A 6,722-nucleotide genomic window follows, 5' to 3' on the forward strand; every position below is an offset into this window, starting at 1 on the left:
TAGTCCAATTTAGAAATCACTAAAGAATGGATAAGAATGTTTAATGATTTAGGACATAGGAATTTAGCAATAGATCTTATCCTACGTAGTCTGTAAAATGTAGATTTAGTTATAGTGCTAATATGATCATGGAAATTAAGTTTTGAATCAAAAGTTACCCCTAAGATTTTTATATTGTTAACTATTTGTAATGGTAAATTTTTTATTGTAATAGGTATTGTATACAGGTATTTAAGCATGTTTCCCTGTCTGTCCCGGTGGGCTCACAATCTATCTGATGCACCTGGGGCAATGGGGGAGATTAAGTGACTTGCCCAGGGTCACAAGGAGCAGTGTGGGATTTGAACCCACAACCTGAGGGTGCTGAGGCTGTAGCTTTAACCACTGCACTACACTCTCCCCATTGTAGGGAACGGAAGACCAAAAGCAGACCCAGGACTCTTGGTGTAGAGTTGGAGAAAGTTTATCGGTGGCAGATGCTGTTTTTAACTCCATCTTGTAACATGCCCCTGAGGCAGCCTTGGAGGCGAAACGCATCAAGCACTGTTCCTGGGAGCACCTCGATTAAATCTTTGCTTTTATTTCCATATGGTCTGCTTGATGTCCTCTGTTCCATGTCGGATTCTATAGTACTCTGATTGCTTTGTTATTTTCTCTTGAGCCTGTAGTAGGGAATACAACTTACACCAGCTTTCCTGAGCTGTATATGCCACATGCAGTGGCATACTTGTGGAGGGGGGGGGGGACGAAAGGGGGCAGATCACCCCAGGTGTTGTCTTTGTGGGGTTCATAGTCAAATGCACGCAAGACAAATGTGCGCGGACAATTGCGCAAAGACAAGTGAGCGCAAAGACAAGTGAGTACAAGACGAGTGCAAAGACAAGTGAGTGCAAGACGAGTGCAAAGACAAGTGAGCGCAAGGACAAGTGAGTGAAAGACGAGTGCAAAGACAAGTGAGTGCAAAGACTAGTGAGCGCAAAGACAAGTGAGTGCAAGACGAGTGCAAAGACAAGTGAGCGCAAGGACAAGTGAGTGAAAGACGAGTGCAAAGACAAGTGAGCGCAAAGACAAGTGAGCGCAAAGACAAGTGAGTACAAGACGAGTGCAAAGACAAGTGAGTGCAAGACGAGTGCAAAGACAAGTGAGCGCAAAGACAAGTGAGCGCAAGACAAGTGAGTGCAAGAAGAGTGCAAAGACAAGTGAGCGCAAAGACAAGTGAGCGCAAGACAAGTGAGTGCAAGACGAATGCAAAGACAAGTGAGCGCAAAGACAAGTGAGTGCAAGACGAGTGCAAAGACAAGTGAGCGCAAAGACAAGTGAGCGCAAGACAAGTGAGTGCAAGAAGAGTGCAAAGACAAGTGAGCGCAAAGACAAGTGAGCGCAAGACAAGTGAGTGCAAGACGAATGCAAAGACAAGTGAGCGCAAAGACAAGTGAGTGCAAGACGAGTGCAAAGACAAGTGAGCGCAAAGACAAGTGAGCGCAAGACAAGTGAGTGCAAGAAGAGTGCAAAGACAAGTGAGTGCAAAGACAAGTGAGTGCAAAGACAAGTGAGTGCAAGACGAGTGCAAAGACAAGTGAGTGCAAAGACAAGTGAGCGCAAAGACAAGTGAGTGCAAGACGAGTGCAAAGACAAGTGAGCGCAAAGACAAGTGAGCGCAAGACAAGTGAGTGCAAGAAGAGTGCAAAGACAAGTGAGTGCAAAGACAAGTGAGCGCAAGACAAGTGAGTGCAAGACGAATGCAAAGACAAGTGAGCGCAAAGACAAGTGAGTGCAAGACGAGTGCAAAGACAAGTGAGCGCAAAGACAAGTGAGCGCAAGACAAGTGAGTGCAAGACGAATGCAAAGACAAGTGAGCGCAAAGACAAGTGAGTGCAAGACGAGTGCAAAGACAAGTGAGCGCAAAGACAAGTGAGCGCAAGACAAGTGAGTGCAAGAAGAGTGCAAAGACAAGTGAGCGCAAAGACAAGTGAGCGCAAGACAAGTGAGTGCAAGACGAATGCAAAGACAAGTGAGCGCAAAGACAAGTGAGTGCAAGACGAGTGCAAAGACAAGTGAGCGCAAAGACAAGTGAGCGCAAGACAAGTGAGTGCAAGAAGAGTGCAAAGACAAGTGAGTGCAAAGACAAGTGAGTGCAAAGACAAGTGAGTGCAAGACGAGTGCAAAGACAAGTGAGTGCAAAGACAAGTGAGTGCAAAGACAAGTGAGTGCAAGACGAGTGCAAAGACAAGTGAGCGCAAAGACAAGTGAGCGCAAGACAAGTGAGTGCAAGAAGAGTGCAAAGACAAGTGAGTGCAAAGACAAGTGAGTGCAAAGACAAGTGAGTGCAAGACGAGTGCAAAGACAAGTGAGCGCAAGACAAGTGAGTGCAAGAAGAGTGCAAAGACAAGTGAGCGCAAAGACAAGTGAGTGCAAAGACAAGTGAGTGCAAGACGAGTGCAAAGACAAGTGAGCGCAAGACAAGTGAGTGCAAGAAGAGTGCAAAGACAAGTGAGCGCAAAGACAAGTGAGCGCAAGACAAGTGAGTGCAAGAAGAGCGCAAAGACAAGTGAGAGCGAAGACAGGACTTTATATCACAAGATAATAGCGTGCAAGAAAAGAGGCTAGGTAACCATAGTGATTAAAAATGCACTTGCGAAACACAGTCACGTATGACAATGACGTACCTTACATCCTTACGTCAGTGCCTTGCACGTGATTGTGTTGTTAACATTACCTGCACATGCGCGCATGTGTTGTTCGCTGCGCGCAATTCTCCTGAGTCAAGTTGCCTTGCACTCAATTGTCATTGCGCATTTGTCCACGCGCCTTTGACTTGCCACCTTTTGAGGAGGGCACTGGTGCCTCCTCTCTGCCCCCTTCATATCTCTTTAAATAGTCACCGGCTTGAGCAGCGTCTTCTATTTCCTGCTCGCGCTGGCATCGGCAACCTTCTGATGTCACTTCCTGATCACGAGACCAGGACGTGATGTTAGAAAGGAGCCGACGCCATCACGAACAGTGGATAGAAGACGATGCTGGTGCCAGTGAACATTTCAAGAGGTACATGGGGTGGGGGCACTCAAAAGCTGGGGGTGCCCAAGCAGCGGGGAGGAGTGGCGGTTACACAGTGAGGTGATGCCGGGTAACCTCCCTCACTAGGCCACTGGTCACATGAACCCTCCCCCGCCCCCCAAAAAAAATCTCACAGGGAACCTGCAAAAATGATGTATTTCTGATTTTGGGGGTTGCCATGGCACCCATGTCTCCCCCCAAAATAAATGTCATAGGGAACCTGCAAAAATGATGTATTTCTGATTTGGAGGTTGCTATGGCACCCATGTCTCCCCCCAAAATAAATGTCATAGGGAACCCGTAAAAATGATGTATTTCTGATTTTGGGGGTTGCCATGGCACCCATGTCTCCCCCCAAAATAAATGTCATAGGGAACCTGCAAAAATGATGTATTTCTGATTTGGAGGTTGCTATGGCACCCATGTCTCCCCCCAAAATAAATGTCATAGGGAACCTGTAAATATTATGTATTTCTGATTTTGGGGGTTGCCATGGCACCCATGTCTCCCCCCAAAATAAATGTCATAGGGAACCTGCAAAATGATGTATTTCTGATTTTGGGGGTTGCCATGGCACCCATGTCTCCCCCCAAAACAAATGTCATAGGGAACCTGCAAAAATGATGTATTTCTGATTTTGGGGGTTGCCATGGCACCCATGTCTCCCTCCAAAATAAATGTCATAGGGAACCTGTAAAAATGATGTATTTCTGATTTTGGGGGTTGCCATGGCACCCATGTCTCCCCCCAAAATAAATGTCATAGGGAACCTGCAAAAATGATGTATTTCTGATTTTGGGGGTTGCCATGGCACCCATGTCTCCCCCCAAAATAAATGTCATAGGGAACCTGCAAAAATGATGTATTTCTGATTTTGGGGGTTGCCATGGCACCCATGTCTCCCCCCAAAATAAATGTCATAGGGAACCTGCAAAAATGATGTATTTCTGATTTTGGGGGTTGCCATGGCACCCATGGCTCCCCGCCTCCCCCATTCTGATGCCTATGCATTATATCATGAATCCTTGTTCTAGAATAGTGGCTCTTAAACCTGTCTTGGGAGACCCCCAGCCAGTCGGGTTTTCAAGATATCCCTAATGAATATGCATGAGCGAGATTTACCTATAAAGTAGATAGTAGGCATGCAAATTTCTCTCATGCATATTCATTAACTCAAATTCTTAAAACCAGCTATTAAATAGTTGATGCAAACGAGTCTTATCTGAATCCATTCAATTTTAATCTTACCTCCCACAGTTCATTACAGTACTTTTACAACTTACCAATACTTAGCGCTCCTTTTTCTAAGGTGCGCTAGGGCTTTAACGCACGCTAGACCTTAATGCCATGGAGCTGGCATTAGTTCTAGAAGCGTAGCACGCGGTGTAGTGTGCGATAATTTCCTTGCGTACGCTAAAAACGCTAGTGCACTTTAGTAAAAGGAGCCCTTAATTAATCAATATCCAAATAATTTGGTCAGTGAACCTAATCCCCATCACTCCCACTCACTTCCCAACTTTCACACACATACTGCAGTCATTGTGATGACTTTTATCCCAAACTGGATCTGGGTTAGTTCATGAGTTCGTTAGTCCGTGATCATCTAGTGAGAGAGGCTTCAAAAACGGCCTCTCTGCCCTCATGATGGTCCTTTTCTTCAATTCAAGGCAGCTATTTAATTAATTGAACCCCCCCTCCCCCAAGCGCAGGCTTTAGGGATATCTTGAACACCCAACTGGCTGGGGTCCCCCAGGACAGGTTTAGGAACCGCTGGGCTAAAGCTTTCTTTGCATTGAAAAAGGCTTATTGAAGGAGTAGCTTCCCTCAACAGTACTCCGAGTCTCCTCCCTATTGAAGAAGCTCTTCCACCCCTACTTCCACTTGATGTAACTTTTCCCTATGTTGTTAACATAGATAACATAGTAACATAGTAGATGACGGCAGATAAAGACCCGAATGGTCCATCCAGTCTGCCCAACCTGATTCAATTTAAATTTTTTAATTTTTTTTTCTTAGCTGTTTCTGGGCAAGAATCCAAAGTTCTACCCGGTACTGTGCTTGGGTTCCAACTGCCAAAATCTCTGTTACAACCTACTCCATCTCATCTACTCCCAGCCATTGAAGCCCTCCCCAGCCTATCCTCCACCAAACGATCATATACTGTGACAGGGATCTGGCTAGTCCTAATAAAGCCCAGGGTAAAGCCCAGGGAAAAGCTCAGGGAAGCATTAATAATGTTCCAGGGACTAAGGAGAAGAAATATCCTGAGTATAGGGAAAATCCTGAGCACAAGGTTAAGAGAGAGCCTGTCCCTTTAAAAGCTCACAGAGCTCAGGCTGGAACGGGAAGGACAGGGCTCTTTAAGGAATTAGCTAAAGCTGCTGTGAGGGGGCGTGGTTATGTGCCGAGGCTCCCTTTTTCTGAAGCTCCCTCGTCAGTGAGAGAGGAGGGACAGCTGGGACTGGAAGCTCAGGGGAAGCTGAGAAGGAAACCAGCTACAGCAGCTAACTTTTGGCCAGCCTTCAGAAGTTCTCACCAGGATAGGGAAATGCAAAACCTTGAAACACAATCTGAGGTTTGTGACATGGACTGGTTAGAGAATAATGCTATGTCTTCTGGGGAAGAACACCCTATGGAATGGGAATAGGTTTAGGAAAGCCTGAATGTCCTTTTTCCTTGGTGAAAGGGTTTTTTTTGTTTCTTCCTTTTTGAGTTTTATGTTTTGTGAAGGATTTTGTATCCGTGTTTCAAGCTGGGCTGGAAGCTGCTGAATTTACTTTTGTGTTAGATGAGTGGAACAGTGGCCACACCTGTGGGAGCACCAGTCCCTCTGCTCCTAGTAAAAGGGAACTGCCACTCAAATCTACCCGAAGCCTAATTAGTGCCTAGAACCAGGTAGCCTAACTATTAGCAAGGCAGGTACAGTTCTAGCACTGCTTGGGGAAATAACACCTAACCTGAACTGTATTTTATGTTCTTAATTTGTGAACTTGAATTGGCCAGCACTGAGGGTGCAGTGAAAAGAACTGGCACATGAGAGAAAGAAAGCAGAACAAGAGAAAATTGGAATGTTTTTGGGTTTTTACTTTGAATGCCAAATTTTGACCCTTTTTGTTTGAAACTTTTCTTGTGGATAAATAAAAGTGATATATTTGGACAAAAACCCGGCCAGTGTGGTGTGCAGTTTATGGGAGGCACCAGGCCAGCTGTGGCCCACCACGGTTACGCTCGAGCCAAGACTGGGATTCTGTGGAGTTACTAGGCCTCGCCAGGATCCCGGTCCCACAATACAGACACAGACCGTACAAGTCTGCCCAGTAACTGGCCTAGTTCAATATTTAATATTATTTTCTGATTCTAAATCTTCTGTGTTCATCCCACGCTTCTTTGAACTCAGTCACAGTTTTACTCTCCACCACCTCTCTCGGGAGCGCATTCCAGGCATCTACCACCCTCTCCGTAAAGTATAACATAACTTTATTTTTCATTAATCAAAAGAATTCTTAATCAAAAGAATTCTAGGCGGTTTCCACAAAAGAGAAAAAAACTGGACAATCACTGAAATACAAAATAAAAAAATGAATACAACCTATTGTATTAAAAATTTAAAATTGATAAAATAAAATGAATTGTGTTAAAAATGAAGCACAGATTAAGATATAAATCTG

Source organism: Geotrypetes seraphini, chromosome 1 (genome assembly GCF_902459505.1).
Source record: "Geotrypetes seraphini chromosome 1, aGeoSer1.1, whole genome shotgun sequence".
Taxonomy (NCBI): domain Eukaryota; kingdom Metazoa; phylum Chordata; class Amphibia; order Gymnophiona; family Dermophiidae; genus Geotrypetes; species Geotrypetes seraphini.